We start from the raw sequence: 22,794 nt of genomic DNA, 5'->3' as shown, positions 1-22,794 counted from the left end.
TCATAGAATGGTTTGGGTTGGAAGGAACCTTAAAGACCATCTAGTTCCAACCCCCCTGCCATGGGCAGGGACACCCTCCACTAGACCACGTTGCCCAAAGCCCCATCCAGCCTGGCCTTGAACACTTCCAGGGAGGGGGCATCCACAACCTCTCTGGGCAACCTGTTCCAGTGCCTCACCACTCTCACAGGAAAGAATTTCTTTCTGACATCTAATCTAAATCTGCCCTCTTTTAGCTTAAACCCATTCCCCCTTGTCCTACCACTACACTCCCTGATAAACAGTCCCTCTCCAGCTTTCCTGTAGGCCCCTTCAGGTACTGGAAGGCTGCTAGAAGGTCTCCCCGGAGCCTTCTCTTCTCCAGGCTGAACAACCCCAACTTTCTCAGCCTGTCCTCATAGGAGAGGTGCTCCAGCCCTCTGATCAGCTTTGTGGCCCTCCTCTGGACTCGCTCCAACAGCTCCATGTCCTTCTTGTACTGGGGCCCCCAGAGCTGGACGCAGTACTCCAGGTGGGGTCTCACCAGAGTGGAGTAGAGGGGCAGGATCACCTCCCTCGACCTGCTGGTCACGCCTCTTTTGATGCAGCCCAGGACACGGTTGGCTTTCTGGGCTGCAGGCGCACACTGCTGGCTCATGTTGAGCTTCTCATCCACCAACACCCCCAAGTCCTTCTCCTCAGGGCTGCTCTCAAGCCATTCCTCGCCCAGCCTATAGTTGTGCTTGGGATTGCCCCGACCCACATGCAGGACCTTGCACTTGGCCATGTTGAACTTCATGAGGTTCTCGTGGGCCCACCTCTCCAGCCTGTCAAGGTCCCTCTGGATGGCATCCCTTCCCTCGAGCATGTCGACCACACCACACAGCTTGGTGTCATCAGCAAACTTGCTGAGGGTGCACTCGATCCCGCTGTCCATGTCGCCAACAAAGATGTTGAACAGTGCCGGTCCCAGTACTGACCCCTGAGGAACGCCACTCATCACTGGTCTCCACTTGGACATTGAGCTGTTGACCACAACTCTTCGAGTGTGACCAGCCAGCCAATTCCTTATCCACCGAGTGGTCCATCCATTGAATCCATGTCTCTAAATTGGAGAGACAAGGATGTCGTGCGGGACGGTGTCGAATGCCTTGCACAAGTCCAGGTAGATGATGTCAGTTGCCCTTCCCTTATCCACGGACGCTGTAACCCCATCATAGAAGGCCACCAAGTTTGTCAGGCATGATTTGCCCCTCGTGAAGCCGTGTTGGCTGTCACCAATCACCTCCTTATCTTCCATGTGCCTGAGCATAGTCTCCAGGAGGGTCTGCTCCATAATCTTGCCAGGCACGGAGGTGAGACTGACCAGCCTGTAGTTCTCTGGGTCTTCCTTTTTACCCTTCTTAAAAATGGGGGTTATGTTTCCCCTCTTCCAGTCGGCGGGAACTTCACTGGACTGCCACGACTTCTCAAACATGATGGCGAGTGGCCTGGCCACTTCATCCACCAGTTCCCCCAAGACCCGCGGATGCATCTCATCAGGTCCCATGGACTTGTGCACGTTCAGGTTCCTTAGATATTCTTGAACCTGATCTTCTCCTACAGCGGGCGGTTCTGCATTCTCCCAGTCCCTGCCTTCTGCGACCTGGGCAGTGTGGCTCAAGGATTTGCCAGTGAAGACTGAGGCAAAGAAGTCGTTGAGTACCTCAGCCTTCTCCATATCCTGGGTAACCAGGTCACCCATTTCATTCTGGAGGGGACCCACATTTTCCCTTGTCCCCTCTTATCACTGACACACCTACAGAAGCTTTTCTTGTTGTCCTTGACATCCCTGGCCAGACTAATTTCTGTCAGGGCTTTGGCTTTCCTAACCTGATCCCTGGCTGCTCAGACAGTTTCTCTGTATTCCTCCCAGGCTACCTGTCCTTGCTTCCACCCTCTGTAGGCTTCCTTTTTTTGTTTGACTTTGCCCAGGAGTTCCTTGTTCATCCACGGGGGCCTCTTGGTGGTTTTGCTTGACTTCCTCTTGTGCATTAAGCTGGCTTTGTTTGGGTTCTTGGTTGTAATAAAAGCATAGCTGTTTTTCAGTTCAATCTTTTAAGAAACCGGAGATTTTCAATAAAAATGCATTAGTGCATTAGAAAAATGCATTAGAAGTTATAGATGTCTCATCAGTCATAGCTTTCAAAAATACACTCATCTCAACAGTAGTAATTTCTGCTGTCACATTGAAAGTGGATCCTGTGTCTTACCATGATCTGTCTTCATACAAAATAATTTTGTTGTATTTAGCTGTAGTGTTTGATACAGGAAATTTAAGACTTATTAGTTCACTTTGAAAAGAGTTTGGGGTTTTTTGGGGTCTTTTTTTCCCTTACTTTAGAAATTAGAAGTGCTATTACTCTTAAATTATTAGGTGGTCTCTCCTTGTTCGTATGTGATAATGTGCAGAGGATTTGGTCCTGATTTTCCTTTGTATTTTCTATATACTTCTGAGGGACTGACATAAACATTTTAATGGTGTTGCTTCAACGCTGACCGCTCTGTAGTGGAAACTGAGCTATGCATTCCTTGATACTTGAGTATATCGAATATCAAAAGTGCACAGGAAGTGTTACTAATTTATGTCGTTGAATTCCAGGAACAGCATGAATGAACACAGTTCTATTTCCACAGGCATCTCATGATTTGATAGCAAGGTGCTTTGAATGGCTGATGTTGTGCACTCTCTAGGCATGTTGCCATTTCAGCTGTTAAGGAAGATTTTATAGATTTTAATACGTTAAACTTAAAGGGGCTTTTTTAAATCCCTTGTGCTTTCAGCTCATAGTAGATGTAGTCTCAGTTACTGCTAATTGTGAATAAATATTCTGCCTCCTTCTGACCTTCCTCTACCTCTTTTATTTTCACCTTGTTCCTGCACACTGCTAATTTGCGCAAACAAAGATTTAATTTAATAAAAAAAAAAAAAAGACTTTTGCACTCCAGCTCTCAGCTCTGTACTTCTTCAGTCTCTGTATAGAAATATCCTCCAACTTCCCAGGTATAGAGAAGGATGATATAGTACAACTTTTACATTTATATCTGCTCTGTTACCTTGAAAGAACTAGACCAAGATTAAATATTTGTATTTTTTTCATTTAAATATTCTTTCTGCATTTTATTTTGTAAGTCTTCACCATAAATGTTATCACACAGATGGCTATGAATATAGCTGCAATAGGATTAGCATCAGACTGAGTACAGCGTGAGGTTTGCCTAATTTCAAGTATCCTGTGAAAGTTACCTTAAAGGTTCCCAGTATAGCTACTGATTTTTTTGACTGTATTCACGAATGGCTAACAGGAACCAGTGACTACTGTGAAAGAAATGTCTTTAGCTGAGATAAAAATACTTTCTTCAAAGCTTATTAAAAAAAAAGAAAAAAACATAGGTCCCAAATATTTGGTAGAAATGTTCTAGGTTCAGTGGGGGCTTCAGCTAGCTTCAAAGTAATGGCATTCCTCCCCCCCCCCGCCCCCAATCAGACATCAGTTTCAAGAGGACTAACTGCCTAGCAGGTTCTGTGGATTCTGGCCAGTGTTTCTGCACCAGCATCCCTACTGGCTTACAGCAGCATTCTCTGAACTTTTTTGATCGTGCATCCCTATCAGTAAAACATTTTTGAGCATGCACATGCGATATATGGATATTTAATTATTTATAGATTATATACATGTACTACTGTACTAATATATTATGAACCTTATAAAACATAAAGTAAACAAGTCAAAAAGGATGAGATAAAAATGAAAGAAATACTATTTTTATTTTCTTTTTATGTATTAAATGTTTGTATTTAAATGTATTTTCTTCTTGCATGCCAGTAACTTGTCTTGCGCCGTGCCTGGCGTGTGCGCAGCCCACTTGGGAGACCACTGGCGTGGAGGAGTACTGATCTCACGATGGTAATCGCTTTTCCGCTGAGGTGTCCGATTGAAACCTGGTAGAAGCAACCCTGCTTTAGGTCAGGCCCTGGAAGAACAGAGTCAAAGACATCCGTGTTGGTGAGATACCTTTGCTGGCTGAAAGCAAGGAAGCTGTAGGGCCGTGAAGGATAACACTGGCAGATGGGAGTCGTCCCCCCCGCCCCCCCATTTAGGCCCTCTGAAGGCTGCAGTCTTCCTTTCGTCGTATCGGGCACCGTATAGAGAATGCAGCAGGAACAGTCACACCAAAAGTTTTAGTTTTCTTCTTTTCCCCTTCCTGTCACTGCCTTCTTTCCCCATTCTCCCTTTGTGAGAGAGAGACATCATTAATCCTTAATTTTTGGCTCAGGTTTATGGGTTTACTGAATAGTATACACACAGTTATCTTCACAATGAGTTAGTGTTGCACCTGGGGTTTAACTCCTGGTGCTTAGGTGATCTTGCCCGCCAAAGCCAAGTAGTTGCCTGTGCTGGAATACCTTCCCTTCCGTAAGCTGAGGCATATATAGTTGCGATGGTATAATGCAGTTAATCATTCCTTTTTACTTCTGTATTACTCATTATGAAATTTGTTTACTCTAAAAAACAGTTTTTTAAGTAGTATTTTAGTTTAAACCCATTTCAACCACTTCAACCTAATGCAATAACAGCATTTCAACAACATCAATCTGGAGGCATTAGTCGATATTGAGTCACTTTTAGTCAAAATGCTAGACTAGTAGATACAGAACATTACAAGAATTTTCTTTATTACACTCACACAACTGATCCAATTATAATCAGTGCTTTGTAGTTCAGCTATCCAATTTTCCCCTTCTAGTTGATTAACAGAGAGCTCTGGCAGATCTTTGGAAGTTCATGGCCAAATAATTTGTCAATGAAATGTAGTGTATGTAAATTGATAAATGTAACTGTTAGGAGGAAATAATCATTGCAAGTTGCTGATGAGAACAGAAGACCCTATTAATAATTCAAAGTAATCATCACCTCCACTTTCTGTCCTAATCTGCTAAATATATTACATCACAATATATGGCGTTTTCCTTCCTAGGGATATGCAAACGTCAGGGCATAAATGACTTCATATATGAAAAGCTTTTGCAAAAAGCTTTCTAATTTTCTCTGTCCAGTCCACATTAATCCTGTTGAAGAAATGAGCAAAACAGATACAGCTTATCCACACGTAATGGTGTTTATAAATCTGCTCTTGAAAAGGGAGGTGTCGCTTATGCAGTAAATTACAGAAGTCAATGTGAAACAGTTTCTGTAGCAGCATTTACGTTTCCTAGACTTTTTTTTTTTCTGATTTAAAAAAAATACTCAAAGTTAGATGTCGAAAGAGTAGTACTTTTATTATTGGGTATTCTTTTCTCATCCACCTCTTCTCCTTTTCAAGGCCTTCACCTTCCTTGAGTCTTTATTTTTGGCTCTAATCAGAAGTTATAGAAATAACAAAAGATTGTGCGTTACCCTCCTTAGCACTATAAGAATCTGATTGTACTACTACAGCTCAATTTTGTTCCGAGTCTGAACTGTGTTTTAAATCCATGTAAATGTTGCCACAGCCAACTTTACTCATAAAATCTGTCTTAGCACCTACAAAATGAAGAATTAACCAAAAATCTTTTTCATGCCTTCTGGTTTAATTTTTACATAGGGTTCCACTTAAATCACTTAGCTTTTTTCTTTACTGTTCCATATAGCAGAGTAAGTAACAAAATAAAAATAAAAGAAAATCCGTTAATGCCTCTCTAAATGTCTTTATTTTAGTGGCTCAGAAATACACAACTCTTTCAAGATTAATCTCTTTTTCTGCAGTGAGGCACTGATAATACATTGCTTTATTCCTTTGCACTGAATATAGATGATGACAGTTTATATTCAGCTTAAAAACCAGACCCCAATAACAGAAAGGGATATTGATGTCATTACAATAAATGCCCTTGTTCATGTTACTAAGAGAATCTGTGACATGAACCTCCTAACATCAACGATGTTTAAATAACCATGATTTTATTCCTCGATGAGTAAAAGTTAAAGAAAACCCTGGTACCATGCATAATATAAACCTTGTCAGGTTTTGATTATTTAAAGCATTTGCTGAAAACATAGACTATGGATGACTTTTGTTTTGTTTAAAATGAGGCACAGTATACACAGTGAAGAGATATAATTGTGGCTAGTCATTTAGAAAGACAGTATAGTTAATGTACAGCTTTCTGCATTAATGCTGACTTTAGTGAAAAACAGGACTACATTTACCAGAGTATTTTAACAGTGGCACATCATTCATTAAGAGTGCAACCAGCCTGGGGTACAATTTCTTGGATCTACTGTTTTTTTTTTTTCTTTATCCTGTTATAATTTAAAGCTATATTAAGTGATGCTAAGCAGTAATAATGCTAAATAGTCTTAATCTAATCCAATGATTAAGATAGGATTTTAAAGGTTTATTTTGCATTTTTTATTCAAATTGTAGAGGAAGAGGCTGTTTTAATATCACTATTTTGCTGTTCAGTGTTCAAGTGGCTTGAATTTAGCTTGTAAAATATAAGAGTAGGTATCTTTCATCAAAGAAACTACGAGAAGCGTTTCTTATGTGACGCGTGAGGTAGGATGGAGTCTAACGCAGAGCAGGTTGGTAGCTGGATCAGGACTGGTTACGCCAAGACAGATAGTAACTGAAACGCCCTTGGGTCGAGCAGGACCTTCCTGCCCCAATGCTGTGTGAGCCGCTCATGTTGACACGTTCTTGCACTACAAACGCCCAACAGGCGTTAATGTGCTGTAGTTCTGAGCTGACGTTTTGTTTCTTATTCAACATAGTTGATGATGTAAACAAGGAGGAATTACAATTAATCTGCTATACACTTTTTGGGGGGGTATAAACCATGACTTGATAGTCTCCTTCTCTGGAGATACTCAAAACCCGCCTGGATGTGATCCTGTGCAACCTGCTGTAGGTGATCCTGCTTTAGCAGGGGGGTTGGACTAGGTGATCTCCAGAGGTCCCTTCCATCCCCTACCCTTCTGTGATTCTGTGGTTCTGTCTTAATATAATTTTCTGGCCTTCTTGCAATCTAATATTTTCTACTGCTTCCATATTTTTCTTAACATTTCAGTTCTGATTTAGCTTCTTGTCATATTTATAGCTGTTCCTTCTCTCCCTCCTTTTCTGTCATTGATACTAGAAAGCTGTAGATATTTTGATGAGCAGTGATCTATTCCATATGATTCAATGGTTTTGCCACCCTGGAATGTCTGATGAGGTAAATAATTTATTTTACTGGAGTGATGTCATATTCATGAGTTTCAGGACCAGAGGACCCTGAAGTCTTAATAACTGTAATTCCTTACCAATTAACTCTCTCTGAAAAATCAGATGTGTCTAAAAGGACAGAGATCTTTTTCTCTGTTGATCATCGCTGGTACTCAGCTGATCTAGGAATAGATACAAGACTTTCCAATCTACCATCTTCAGTTAAATCAGAATCCCCTTCTGACTTTCTCTTTTGGCTTTTGGACATATTTCATCCTTTGCTTCTACAGCAATAATCAATGACTTTGTGTCCTTAAGCTTTATCGTCATTTCATGACAATGAAAAATATGTACACAGTCTTCTATGTGTTCTGCTAACCATTCAATAATGATTCCCAGGTCAGAATCTGGGGCTGCAAGACTAGAAGTAATAAAATTTGGAAAAGATGATAACGCTGTCATAGATGCCTGCAGTCTGAGTGAATAAAGTACTTCCATGAAGGTCTGTCAAAATATTACATGCTATGTTTCTTGATAATAGCTATAAATAGAATATTATATGCAAACACATGCACTTACTGCAGCTGACATTTTATAAGTTTCAATGAAATGTGCTTGCCTTCCTCCCTTAGGCTCCTTTGAATTGCTCAATCTGAAAGTATTGCACCAATGTTGCTAAAGTTTGCAAGTAATTAGTCAAAAAATTAACTCGTTAAATCCGTTTCGACTGATGTTTAATTTTACTGCAGCTAAATCTCAAAGAGGAATACTGTACAATGTGACTTGTAACAGGCAGGAGGACTTTTAATGGACGATACAAATCCTGCAGCTGGTCTTTAATTCAGTGACCTCTCATTAATTTCAAAGGTATTGCTTGGCTAAAGAACTTAGAAAATGACCTTTGATTTTGGCTGTTCAAATTACTAGTGGAGCAGTTGCATCATCCTTATGGAAAAGAACTATGGAAGTAAAAATAAAGATACTAAATGCCTGGTTAAAAGTACATTCTGTAGATTTGCTTCTAGATTGATTTTCACAAGCTTGGCAATATCTACTTTGACTTACTATGCCATGGTTAGAGGTTAATCTCAAAAAATCCCCACCTTACAGCATTGGTTTGACATTGGTCCTTCTCGTAAGATGGAATTGCAAGAGAATGTAGAGGCTTTGAAAAGGCCAATACAATCACAGCTAAATTTAAACAGTATGTATTAGATTACAAGTTCTCTTTTGTGGAACTTCGGCCCCTTGAAAATCTGTAGGAATAAGATTTTGAAGAGTTTCAAGGCAGAAATTCAAGGTCATTTTCTGTCGGACCATTTTTATATCAGAAAGGTGAAATCTTAATTGCTTTTCATAACATAATTTGCACAGAGATTAATATTGAAGTTTTACTTCTCTGTTGAATTGTCATGCTTCTTTTTAAAAGGATGGGGTCTAGATGCTGTACCCCATGGAAACAAGTTGCTTTCCTTCTTTCAGTTCTTTCATTAGATGGTCCCACATGCAGGGGAAAGGGGCGGGGGGGGGGGGGGGAAGCTTTATTTGCATGGAGGAAGGGAAGATTTCAGGGACTGAATGAAGCCTTCAGTTCTGCCAAGACATCCATTCTCTTCTGTGGCATCAGTGCTCTGCCAAGATTGTCACACTGTGATACCTCCTTTATTTTTAAGTCGGAGACTTTCTAAAACTAGGATCTTTTAGGTCTACGGGTTTGCAGGATGATAGCATGAAGCCTGATGGGAAAGATTTCCCCATCAACTACTGCTCGGAAAAGCTTCGCCTATTCTCTTTGAGCAGAAAGCTTGCAATGAAAGAAATGGGGAGGGGGGGAAGGAGCAATGAATGTGGAATAAAGTTTCTTTACTTATTTGACAGGACACTATGTGCAGTCAGTGTGACTTTTCTTACCTCTTCCACTGTCATCTTGATGGCCTTTTGGTAGCATCAGGGGGCAAAACTATTAAAATTAAGACAAAAAGATACAAATACATGAGGACAGACAGTGTCTTGTGGGAAATACAGCATCTAAAATGGCATTGCTTACTTTTTGAACTCGGTTCAAAATGCCTTCAAATGCCACTGTCAATTGCATTGTGTTTTTTAAATGATGCTGATGTTTAAAAAAAGAACTATAGGGAAAATCAAGATTAAAACAAACTCACTGCATTATTAGAAGTTATGGAAACCATAGGGATTTCAGAATATTACTATGAGAAGAGAAATGTCTTACTGCTCAAATTCAATTTGTTTCAAAGTTGCGGCACATGATTTTTTTTTCATATTTCAGCTAAGTTCATAAGCTACAGAATAATTACTAAAGGAAATATATTTTACATAAGTAGCTGCTTTTTTCTGTTTCCTAGAAACAAAATCATGCTTTTAATTAACAAAAATAATATCAGGTGTTTCTTTAAAAGGGTATTGCGAGTCATTAGTGATTTTCAGGTTTTCTCTGAGATTTTGAACATGTAGTAACTAAAAAAAACGAAAGGCTCAAGTGTTACAAATAATTCATAACTCTTTAATGAGTTCTCAATTACATTCAAAGTTACAGTATTTTGGATACTATGAATTGCTCTGCTTATGAATATTACATTGAAGCTGTGTGGTGGGTTGACCGTGGCAGGATGTCAGGTGCCCCCCAAAGCTGCTCTGTCACTGCCCTCGTCAGCTGGGCAGGGGAGGGAAAATACAACGAAAGGCTCCTGGGTCGACATAAGGACAGGGAGAGATCACTCACCAGTTACCGTTACGGGCAAAACAGACTCGACTTGGGGAAAAATTAATTTAATTTATTGCCAATCAAATCAGAGTGGCATAATGAAAAACAAAACCAAATCTTAAAATACATTCCTCCCACCAGTCACAGAATGACAGAAGGGTAGGGGTTGGAAGGGACCTCTGGAGATCATCTGGTCCAACCCCCCTGCTAAAGCAGGATCACCTAGAGCAGGTTGCACAGGATCGAGTCCGGGCAGGTTTTGAATATCTCCAGAGAAGGAGACTCCACAACCTCTCTGGGCAGCCTGTCCCAGTGCTCGGTCACCCTCAGAGTAAAGAAGTTTCTCCTCATGTTGAGATGGAACTTCCTGTGTTCCCATTTGTGCCCATTGCCCCTTGTCCTGTGACTGGGCACCACTGGAAAGAGTCTGGCCCCATCCTCTTGACACCCGCCCTTTAGATATTTCTAAGCGTTGATGAGAATCCCCTCTCGGTCTTCTCTTCTCCAGACAGAAGAAACAGACCCAGCTCTCTCAGCCTTTCCTCCTAAGAGAGATGCTCCAGTCCCCTCATCATCCTCGTAGCCCTCCCTTCTTCCTGGCCTAACTTCACATTTCTCTCTCTCCTCCCCCCAGCGACACAGGGGGACAGGGAATGGGGGTTGTGGTCAGTTCATCACACGTTGTCTCTGCCGCTCCTTCCTCCTCAGGGGGAGGACTCCTCACACTCTGCCCCTGCTCCAGCGTGGGGTCCCTCCCACGGGAGACAGTCTTCCACCAACTTCTCCAACGTGTGTCCTTCCCATGGGCTGCAGTTCTTCATGAACTGCTCCAGTGTGGGTCCCCCACGGGGTCACAAGTCTTGCTTCTAGCAACTTCTCGCAGAAGCCATACCTGTAGCCCCCCACCCCGCTACCAAAACCTTGCCACACAAATCCAACACAACCTGTTGTCTTGATTAAAAAATACCGTCTAAATTTATTTTTATTTAAGGGTTTATAGTAAAATATCTTCCGTGTGGAACTCACTGTTTTTAACTACTAATATTTTGAGTGTAGACTTTTAGAATACTCTGTTCTTGAAATCCTAGGTCATGTGACAGTTTAGAGAGAAAATTGAGTTTCTACCCTGCAGAGTCTGAACACACCGAGACTGTAACTGCAGGCTGCATGCTGATATGAATGATACTCTGATTGAGGGAACAGAGTGGTCAGCCACTTAGAGGTATCCATAGACCCTGGCTGTATTTACCCTGCGGGGTCATTGTGTCTCATTGCATTTGTCCGCCAGCTGTCCAGACATGGAGTGCTGGGTGTCTGGTTGTAGCTCCATCACGGCTCGTTTAGGCAAGTTTCTTTCAAGTGGAAACCAAGGAGTGCGGGGTTATAGTGCACGCCCATATCTCATTGTAACCGGCCGTCTGGTTACAGTCAGTCTCAATGGTTAGGAAGGACTCCTGGGTCCACAGGCTCTGATATACCCCTTGTTTCTGTGGTTTTGTTGGCCTCTGCAACTGTTCTTACGTGTTATACTGGTGTTTATCATCCCAAAAGTACTAACATCTCTTCTAACTTTGAACTCTGCTGAGAACACCAACTGTTCTTTTTGGTTCTTCTTTCACTTATGAATTTTTCATTGTTTTAATCTGTATTTTGCACTTGGAACTTTTAAATTATGCTTGTTCTTGTATAATGCTAAAGAAATACCAGTGACAGTTACTGTTCTGTAGCAAGGCGCCCATCATTGCTCCCTTGTACGTAGGATACCTTTGTATTACAATGTAAATGGTGTTAAGGAAAGATTGCTTTTCAATGGAAGCTACTGACCGTAAATATGAGGCTTTGACAGACATTTTTAGAGAGTACATTTAAAGGAGAACTCCTCTATCAAATGAAAAGGCCAGGAATTATTTAATGAGGACTATTTAAGTATTCTCTGAAATAATTAGACCTGAAAAGCCTTTCTGAATGTATTCCGGTGCATTACCTGCAGAAAATGTATACTGCTTCCCTGCTGGATAACGTGGCTGATTTTTACCAAGTGTTGCAGCCAAGTGACAATATATTTGTTCTCTGTGAGCTTTGTACAAGATGACTGCACTTGCAGACTGGCTGTGAGAGTGACAGTGACACAGAACTTGCTTTTGAGTTTGCTTATGTTACTCTATAAATGTATAGGCAGGTTGTGCTTGAAATGAATGTGTTAACGTTACATTGCTATATACTGGTATCTTTAATGTCATTTCCATTTCATTACTCTATCCAGAACAATTTAAGTTACCTATGATAGTGTTCTTTGTCTGCTGTCAACATAGTATCAGTAAGGCATTCAGAGGCCAGTGGTAGTAAATGAAGAGTGTGAATATCTATGCCCCCACCTGCAAGATAAATTTACAGAATGGTGCACTAGTAATGCTCAAGTTTCTAGAAAATTTTCTATGTCTGTTCTGGGGACTAGCCTTTAGCTAGAAAATGTAGGACACAGACTGAACATCAGCGTCGTGAGGGCACGGAGCCATTTTGTAGGTGTACCTCTTTCCAGTCCTGTCTCTGTATGAACATTGAACACCTGTTGTAGGTATCCTTGTCTCCATTCCTGTGTATGGCCCTGTCACCTGGATGGACCTTGGACATATGTTACAGGTAGCTTGTTTCCTGGATGGACCTCTTGGACATGCACTATAGCTTGTCTTCAGTCCTGTCCCCAGTCCTGTCTCCTGATGCTCATGATGGAAGTCCCTAGATGGATCCTGGACCTGATGGATTACTTCACTGTTGTGGGAACTGTTGATAGACTCTGTTACCTCCACCCCGCTCTGCTCAATTTCTTGGCTGAAGTGAGGAACCTTGGCACCATGCAATGTGGGACACAGAGCAGATCAAAGATGTGTCCCTGAATGTTTCTTCACAAGGGTCTTCTGTGGGGTTCAGCAATGCCGGAAAGTTCACTCTTCTTGAGTACTTTCCCCTGTGGTGATCTTGGGTCGAGGGTGTAGGTATCCAAAGGAGTGGAAAGCTCAGTGCTTTGTTCCCACGTGAAAATGATCTCAGGATCTCTGTACTAGAGATACGTCTGGTTTGCTACACCCAAGGTCTAGTGGCTGTTTAGGGTCTTTAAAGACCAGGGCTTTCATCTTCATGAGGAGAATGCAGCACTGGGTCAGCTCCCACATTGCAGTGCAGAATGAGAAGCACTACAGAGTAGCTCCAAGCCCCTAAACCTTTCAAGGGCCTTTTGGGTGGCATGTGAACATTAAGCAAGTTTGGTATACCTCAGGGACAATGTTTTCAGCTAAGTTTCCTCCTAAAAGAATCTAGTTTGCATGCACCGTAGCTATTCTGCAAACTGAAGCAACATTCAGTGGGGCCATTACTTCATGGATTCACTTCAAAATCATACTACTGCTTCAGACTGAAAGAGTAACATAGATGGAGCTTTAGGACATGAGTTCATATTATGCTTAGTTTGGTCTAACAACTGCCACGGAGAGGAGCAGTAGCTCTCTCATCCTCACATCGCTTTTTGTGTGCTCCTTGTTTGAGTTTGACTTGTTACGGTAAACCTTGCCTGCTTGGAGGGAAAGCTAACTCATGAAAACCTGCGAGTTTTCCCTCAGATCAGCAAGCTGATGGGAGTCACTACGGAGTTGCACAATTGCTAAATTTAACACAAGGGAAGAGGCAGAAGAGTGGGGAGAATGCAGGTCCACCCCCTCTGGCCTCCGCCTGCTGTTAGATTGAATTAAGTATAATATGAAACTACACCCTGAAGGAGAAGCATGTGAGTTTATTCAGAGAAGATTATGACTGTTGCTGCTGGTTGAGAATTCACACAGCTGAGGATTCACTGTTTAAAAAATGTGATGGAATTCCCCAAATCATTCAGGGGGTTTTTTTTGCAGCAGATAATAAATGTTTTCAGGTGTCTTGTGGAGGTCTTTCCTGACAAATGGGCAAACATTGCATGTGTATTTGGCTGTCCTCATTTTACTTGTTGTCTTTCTCAAAAGAATGGAAGAATTTCAGAAAGTCACAGCAAACTGTTACATATCAGCATGATATTCATAAGCAGATACAGTAGCAAATGCACCACTAAGTTTATGCTTGTTTTATTGGTCTTTCCAAAATCTTTAGATCAGTTTTAGTATGAGGTCAATTCGCTTACCAGTTTTGATTTCTTTTTGTCTATCTGTACTTAGAAGATGATAAAAATTGAAATCGCACATAATATTTTTCTACCTATACTTTAAAAAACTCACATTCTCTGCTTTCTTTCAAATCCATTTGTCTTTTTCTAAGGAAAAAACCCCTACTTAAAATACCATATTAGAACACCGCTCAGTCTGTGATTGAATCTGAGCCTCCTGGTGGAACTACTCTCACCTCACTTTAAAATAACTATACCAAAAGGCAAGAGAATATTCTATTCCCTAAATATACATTTTGTTAGAAATAAGGCTATCTAATTAGAGCATGTTAGTTCTGAAAAGTGTGAAGCCTCAGTGCTGGCGTATAGGCAGTTTAAAGTCGAAGTTCTAAAATCAAGTCTGCCCTTTGCATTTATGTACTGTAAGTTGTTTCTTTTTGCTTGTACACTAGCAGCTTTCAGAGATTTTTCTGCGTTGAACAGATACCATACAATCCCTCTAGGCTCCTAAGGGTTTGTGGTTGTTTTTTTCTTTTCCCCAGAGATTTCTCTGCAGTATGACCAAGGTCTGCTTTCTGCTCTGAGCAGAGCATCTCCCCTCTGTGCATTTCTCCCTGTCTGCCTCCCCCTGGAAGCCCTTCCTCCTCTCCCTGTGTCATTGCTCTAAATCTGAGTGCAGCAGCCGGGAAAGATAGCTAACCACACACACATTTAGCGAAAATAGCAGATAACATTTATGCATCACATTCAACAGCACAATGCATCCAACATACTGTTAGAGCATTCAGGAAAGAAGCAGATACCAAGGAAGGTCCTTTGGCCTCAATTATATCCTGCAGTTGTTGAGAGCTTGTAGCTAGGACAGTCCAGGTTTAGTGCTAGGTTTGTGTTAAATGACTATAACTAAATGCTTGGACAATTTAATGTATTTGATGTTTATTATATCCATTATATTAAACATCCTTTAGGAAAGTGAAATCTGATAAACAGGTCTGGATTCTGAAACCTTGGCTGATCTGATATTTCCATGGTTACCATTCATGAAACCAAAATGATTTCTCTCCAGGGGAAAATATCCATGTGAATATGTCCAGCAAGGTTGTGACAGGTTATATCAAAGTATATTAGTCTGTGTGATGGAGCTTTACCCAAGAATTACCACGGCAGTACTTCTGAAGACTGCTTAACTATTGTGCTAGAAATAGCTTTGGAGTCATCATATTTTTGGATTACAAAATATATTCCCCATGTGGTCATCATTTACAGTGACTTTGCATACATCGCATTTTATCATAAGCTAAATTTTACCGACTTGAAGGATGTCCCACGTCTATTTGTGACTGGTACCTCCTGCTCCTGACCTCTGGTGCCATCATCATTCTGCCGAGGATCCCCAAAGGTGACACTACTCTAAGGGACTCTTCTGGTTGCACTTCTGAGTTTCATCCAACTGAAAAAGCAGCATAAGCATGGCAGAACACATCAACAATAATGCAAGAAGAAACTAACCCAAGGAACCTCTCTGCACCTTTCTCCCTCTTGTGAGGAGTGAGCACTGGAACCGAGCTGCGCTCTCCGACTGGGCAGTGACCACCCCCCGGCGGCTGTCCCGTTTTCCAGAATCGGGGCAGTGGAAAGCATGGCTGGGCCTCTGAACCTGTGTGGATGATTCATCTTTTTTCCCGCCTTTGTGTGTGTATGTATACACTATTGATGCAGGTTTTTGTCCCAAGACTGCTCCCTACTTCAATCCCAAAGCTACTCTACACCTTCTTGCAGCTTATTTCAGTCTCTCTCTTGCATAGTAGTATTTTTTTTTTTCTTAAACTGGTTGAAAAAAGGAGCTAAGCCTGAAAAATTAAAACTGAGCCAACTGTAATTTTTCCTTTCTTATTTTAGTCAGCATAGAATTATACATGTCTCTGCAGTACAATATAAATCATTATCATCATTAACATTATCCTTAGGTAGGCAATTTGAGTGCTTTAAACCTGCCTCTCTCCAGTTGTTTTGTTCTGAGCTTTGGCTGCCCCTTGATACAAAGCCATGTTATAAGATCCCAGGGTTTCTTGCTTCATTGTAGAGAGCATCACATCTGAATGTGTATATGTAAATGTTAATGTTGTGCATATAAGTACTGCAGCTACCTAATTATTTTTATTGAAGCCATTTTATCACAACATGAATGAAAACAACTACTTTGTTAGTAAATCTAGTTATATTCCAGAATATATGTTGATGGTACAGCTAAACAAAATTTTTAATTAAATCATGCTGAGACTGTTGCTTCAGTTTAAAACATAGGTACATTCAAACCCTGACAGTTCATATTTCTATTGTAGCTAAAATTGCAGCAAAAGCATATAGCATGTCAGAGGACCGACATCATTGAAGAGGTAAGTGCTATGTAAAAGGAGTGAATATGGAGGAAAGTGACAATACTTCCATGATGTGTTGAGTTTGGGTGACATACCCGTTAGAGGGAAGACAGCAGGGCCATGGCCATGCCCACAGGTGTAGGAATCAGCTCTGAGGAGAAGTTTCTAAGACAGTTGTCGATCATACAGTATTGTGGAAATCCTCTAATGAAGAACTAAATATGCCAAATCCCCAAGTTCTGTGGGACCTGTGATGAGGACCTACAGTCCAGATGTCCTATTCTTGTTTTTCATGACTTCTAGACTTACATTTTCAAAAACTTCCACACTTTGTCCTATCTGTCAGGGTTACCTTGCAAAGAAGAGTTTCCAAGTGCAGAACAACTTTATCTGAAAGTGTGCTCTCAACTGCGTTAGCTGCTCAGTGCAGTGTCTGGTTTGTTTTTTTCCTCCTGAGGACAGATGCACTAACACCTGCACCAACAGGCACTGAATCTCAGGCCCCTTGGAGGCTCCTAAAGGAAGAGGGAAGAAAGGGACAGTTATGTAGAGCTGTGATGGCTCTGCAAACCTTTTCCAAACAGAAAGTAGAGGAAGCGTGGGTGTAGATCTGCAAGACAGCATCCTGGTCTTTTACTATAATGGCCAGTATAAATCAGTTTCAGTGTAGTAGTTCAAGTAATGACAGCATTCTCTGTTCCTGAAGGCAGAGCAAAATTGCTTTGAGGGTTCCAAATCCTCCATTCTACATCTTTTTTCACGGAACAAAATTTGTTCCATATATATATACATTTTCTTTCTCTGCCGTAATTTTTTTTTTCTTTAAATTTGAAAACAGAAAACAACCACTTTCTAAAGCCTAGCCTCTTTGGATGTCACGGGCTTGGGAGTGCAGCACGGGTAGGTGTAGCATCTGGCTTACGTGGGAGAAAGGGATGTGGATTAATTACAGTTCAAATAGGAAGAGCAGGTACTGTGAGAAAACCTGGTTTTAAATATAGGTAAATTTCATCTTTTAAAAACTTATGACACAGAACTGATGAATTCCTTATTCCTGAGTCCTTTCTCTTTCTAACCTGAGCAAACAAGTCAATCTCTGGTTTTCCTTAGCTCTTGAACCTCCACACTGATAGCTACAGCCTTTCCAAAGGGGCAGGAGAACCCCCCTTCTCTTTGCAACCTGTTGATGAATGTGGGGAAGGCGGATGCAGCTCCTGACCCTTTTTCTGGTTTTCAGAAATCTGTGTGGAAATCCCAGGCTTCCAGACCTCTCCTGCTTGTCTTTATCTGTTTCTCCTTGTGTTTTGTTACTATTTTATGAGGGGGAAGCTAGGAACTGAATAGAGAAAAACTAGGAGAGAGGAGGAGGCAGAGAAACGTAAACTGTTTAACAGTGAGGGGCTCAGGAATGCGGTGGCAGGGTAAGGAGGGTAAGTTAGGGGCGGGAGAGGGTACAGTAGGACTGGCTGAGCAAACACAGGAAGCCCATGGTGTACCAAAACTTAAGAAAAAAGTAACTTGAGATTACAAAAGGAACTAGGATAGGCGGATGGGAGCCAAAGGAGGTGGGTAGACAGATTAAAGATAGGGAAAACCTGTTTCAGCACAAAATGATGAATGTTAGACTCAAGATCTTGTTATCACTAAAAGGGAACACACCATATATGTCCAAACAGGAACTTATTGTTTGCCAATGTAATATTTTAATTGTCTGGAAGTCCATATTAACTAAATAAGAAAAATTTAAAATATCTTTTAAATTTGTATACAAGAGAAGCTTCCAGGTAGCTGCCCCTTCACTGTACTGCTCTGTGCATTCCTCCAATGTTCCTCTGGGTCCTGGGGCTGACAGCATCAGTCTTTCTGAAGAGGAAAAAGGGGACAATTACAACGAGTTTTCAGCAGTCTGAGGTCTTTGGTGAGGGAGATTCATGGTGGGGGTCCCTTTCTCCTCAGCCTTGGCTCTCTTTGGGGATATTTTTATGTAATGTCTTACCACAGCCTGCCTCCTCCTCCTCCCTGCTTCCCAGGCAAAGTGTGGGAGCTGCAGGCTGCCCTCCCCAGCCCCGTTACCCCGGAGGGGCTGTCTGTCCCACAGTGACTGGGTGGGGGTGCCAGCCCCCTGCCCGGGAGCTCCCAGAGCGACACCAGCGCAGGGAGGACACGGGCACATGGCCACCAGGCCATTGCTGCCATGGCTAAAACCAGCTCGACCCTGTGCTGCCAGCTGCCCACCAAGCCTCTGGCTTTGTGCTAGTGATGGCAAAAATCATATTTACGTAGCTCTTGGAGAACGGCTGAAGGAAGAGACAAAGATATAATCAAACTGGAAGAAAAAGCTCAGAAGCAAGCCTACCTGTTGCTATGCAGGGAGATTGGCTCTGACACTCTCCACCCCAAGAAACAAATACCAGAGTCAGTTAAGTGTATGCAGTACTTGTGGATTAAGAAGCCAGAGCTGGGGAGGGGATAGGACTGAGAAAAACAGCTTGGAACGATGAAGCAGAAGAGGTCAGGCTTGGAGAAGAGGCAGAGGAGCCTGGTGGAGTAGGAACCAACGTCCTTCCAGAGAGTGGGGTGGAGTGCAGGACTAATCCTGCACGTTCCCATTCCTTGCTGTCAGCATGTCTCTCTTGGGAAAGTATGTCCTGTCTTGATACAGGCAGAGCGTACCAGCCTTTAAATCTGTCAGCTACTCTACTAATTCAGAAGATTACAGAGCCAACGTAGAGAGCCCCATCAGGCTGTTGATCTGCATGGATCTCAGCATGATGCCATATTTGTGGAGTCAGTTGTGCAATAGGTAGCATCTGTGTGAAAGGTTACCCAAGGTAACAGTATTTTATACATTTTAAGTCACAAACCTTAATAACATGGTCAGGTGGTACTTTTCTACAAAGATTTGTGTCATTCTGTAAACAGGATGGATCAGCTCTAAGAATGGTTCAAAATTATTATGCAGTTTAAGGTATTAAGAAATTAAATATAAAAATAAATGAGTTGTATTATTCTAGGTATTCTGAAAAATGAGTTCCTAATCATCTTATATATGCATCTCTGAAAGCACACAGACCTCTCCACTCCTGTTTGCTTGCAGTAATAGGTTTTATTGTGTCATGTCAAGGTGCCTATAAGTTACAATATAAAGAAAAGTGATATTTCACCTGTGCTTTTGTTATATTTTGTATATACTTAAGAGAAGACAGTTGAATTTGGTATTCAGTCTGTGGCAATAGCCTCCTGCTGTTTCCTTTCTAGGAGCTGAAGAACTGATCAGCAAAAAATAATAGATGAGGATGAAGCCAGAACATGTATTCATAATGAGAGAAACAAGTTTTGTGTTGAGGCTATAGTGCAGGGATTTTGGTTCCGCTGTATTCAATGACTGGTAAAAGTAATAATAATTTTGTTTGATATTGGTACAGTAAAGCAAGTACTTAAGTTAGATGCATTTTGATTATCTTTCAGGAAAGATTAATTTGTCAACCCAGTCATCAATTTAACTTATCGGTAAATTGAGCTCAAAAAATATGACTCAGTACCCACACATATTTTAGGTTCAGTGTGAAAATACAAAGTAATATAAGTGTCACTGGTGGAGAGGCTTCACTAAGTTTTTGGGGTTTGGTTTGTTGTTTTTGTTGGGTGTTTTTTTAGAAAAAGGTCACTGCTGTGCCTTTTGGGAAGAAATCCTAGTGCATATACAGCTTTCTTTTGATGGTTTGATTAATCTCAAGATTGCTTACTGTGGCAGAGTAAGTGATTCAGGGATGACTGCTCAAACTCAATATTAACTCTCCAAAGAAGACATGTACCTTGCACATACTGGCTCTTCCCCTGTCTAGATCTTTTTGCTCTAGGCACGGAAAGTACAGCCAGCCTAATTCAGCTCTGAAATTGCAGAAAAAATGTTCCTATTCAGCTGTAATTGAAATGCCGAGATCGGGATAAGGGACCAAGAAAGGTAAAGGGGAGGGAGAAAGTTTATAACTCAAAATCTATTGTGGCAATGTTTGAAGGCATTTCTTTTGCTGACCTGCTGCCCAAGCACTTGAATTGTTTGCATTTTGGGGGGCCGAGGGGCCACCTTTCCTACGTGACTGCTGTGCCTTTGTTTTGAGCTAGCTGAGCCTTCTCATTTCTTCCCTGACCGTGGACACACCGCCCTCAGTGAGGCTGGGCTTCTCTGTGCTGTTTCGCTGCACGTGCTGTGATGTGCAGTGGTAGCGGGGGAGCCACGGACCGTTTGGTGAGGGCAATGACGGAAGCAGTTCACAAAATCAGCTCGGCAGCTCTGCACCGATGGCTCTGACTGGTTTTATGCATCCAGAGTAGTCTAAGAGATGTATTTAATGAGCTCAAATGTGTTCCAGTGGAAAAGCATGAAGGATGATTAGATGACCCATATTTTCTCTGATTTCACCCTTCTTTTATCAAGCCATGGTTCCAAGAACTTGTGCATTCCTACCATCACTGTGGGAAATGTACGTTTTGATGCCTACGTCAAGCACCAGGATTTGATGTATGGTGTTATTTTACGTTGTTAACTAACAGAAGGAAGAGAAGAATATATTCTGTTATATTCTATGGGGCAACTTTAAAATTGGCAACCCAGAAAGAATCAGAAAATGCAAATTTGCAAATTGTTCACTTGTCAAATGCCAGTGTCAGGATAGGGGCTGTAATCTACAGTAAATGTTAGATACTGTGCGGCACCGAGTGTTCTCAGTCGGTGCTTAGCACCACACTGCCTCTAGATGACTTTTTATCTGACAAAAGTGTTTCTCTGTTAAGAATTTAAAGTGCTTTGATTATTTTGATTGAATGGAACAGGATTATGGAGGCTATCTTCATCTCTCTATAGTGTGTTACAGCATATCACTTGTTTACTTGTCAAAATTGGTGTATTTTCTTGTTAATGTTAAATTTCGCTCAGGGTGGAGGAAATCTTGTACAGTTTTCTTGTGTATGTGACTTTGCTTTTGATGTCATTCAGATGGTGATACTGTAATTCACTAGTTATGTTCATTTGCTGTTTAACTGACCCAGTACTAAAATTTGATCCGCAGAAGACTTCCTTTGTGATCAGGCTAATCAGCACATTGGCAGTCTGTTCCTGTCGTGCGGGATCATCCCACACCACAAACAGTTGCGGGGAGCCGAGGTTCTTTTTTGCTCAACGTCAAGCTGAAGCAGTATAAATTCTGCTTTTGAAATGACTGTTCGAGAGGTTTTACTTTGCTGTTCTGCCAGCATCCCTTACAAAGGCTACAGTGTTTGAGTACAAAATAGTATTTCTTACCACTTAGCAGGATGCTCTTGGATTCTCTTCCCAGCTCAGCAGGGCTCTAACACGGTGCCAGACCTTTATTTTGTGGGTATCCGGTCTGTACTCCCAGTTCCAGCATCACTGTCAGCCCCAGCGAGGGATGTCTGGCCCTCAGGGCTGGGGAGCCGTGGGCAGAGCGTGCTAACAAGCCCGGCAGAGCAAGGGACTCACCAGCCGGGGCCCCATCCCGTGGTACCAAAGCAGGGCAGGTCTGGAGACAGGAATGAGGTTCAGAGGAAAGTAGAGATCGCACAAGGTTCAGTGAAGAGGTCAGGCAAGTTCCTGGTGATGAGGCAGCTCTAAGGTGAAGCCGGGAACACAAGTCAGCAAGTCGTGGTAGCCCAGAGACAGTAACCCAGGTGTCTCCAGTGATCACAAGGCAAGATCAGAACGATGAGGCAGTTCCCAGGTCAAACTGGGACGTTAGTCTCGGTCTGGATCAGTGGGGTGTGTGGCCAGGCACAGGCACGTGCAGGGCAGCTGCAGCGTAGCTCAGATGAGGGTCGAGCATGACAACCTCAGCTCAACAGCTGTTCCTGTGCAAAGGGTAGCGCAGCCACTGAGTCTTCTTCCAGGTTTCCCTTGAAAAGCTCTTCAAGGCTGGCCAAGGCGTCTCAGAGCTGGTCTTTGCCACACAAAGCTGGACTAGAGTGCATTGCAGTCCCAACAGTTACTGGGAAGTCTGATCTCTCTCACCTATAATGGTGATTAGAAAATATGCTCTTTTTATTAATGTTTAACCAAGAACGAACATTCCTGATACACCTCTGAAGACAATCTACCAGGATATCTTCTGTAGCACATGAAATTGGCAAGAACTATTAAAAAATGTAAGACAACAATGTAGGACAAGTATATTCCTTGTCCATACTATTTATCCACAGATCTATGACATTTAATCTCTGCTCTGTACGATCTCGGAGGCAGACCATGCATGTCAGTTAGTGACAACGCTTACATGAGAAACTCTGTTTCAGACTGCTGTTTTCTTTCAAGTGTCTGGAGACAGAGT

General features: G+C 42.0%; 1 protein-coding gene and 1 long non-coding RNA gene across 6 annotated transcripts in view; one reads left to right on the top strand and one right to left on the bottom strand.

Moving 5' to 3' along the window:
• CTNND2 (catenin delta 2) overlaps positions 1 to 22,794 on the top strand; it is a 691,690-nt gene that overhangs the window by 278,244 nt on the left and 390,652 nt on the right. The window lies entirely within an intron of this gene.
• LOC129202980 (uncharacterized) lies at positions 3,816 to 22,444 on the bottom strand. Its single transcript, XR_008575882.1, has 4 exons — positions 21,756 to 22,444; positions 15,384 to 15,525; positions 9,118 to 9,166; positions 3,816 to 3,993 (listed from the first exon to the last, which is right to left on the bottom strand). It is a non-coding gene; the product is annotated as an uncharacterized LOC129202980 (long non-coding RNA).

This window comes from Grus americana, chromosome 2 (assembly GCF_028858705.1).
Source record: "Grus americana isolate bGruAme1 chromosome 2, bGruAme1.mat, whole genome shotgun sequence".
In the NCBI taxonomy this organism is placed as follows: Eukaryota; Metazoa; Chordata; class Aves; order Gruiformes; family Gruidae; genus Grus; species Grus americana.
The sequence above is the reverse complement of the archived record's forward strand: the minus strand, read 5'-3'. Positions and strand labels throughout refer to the sequence as shown.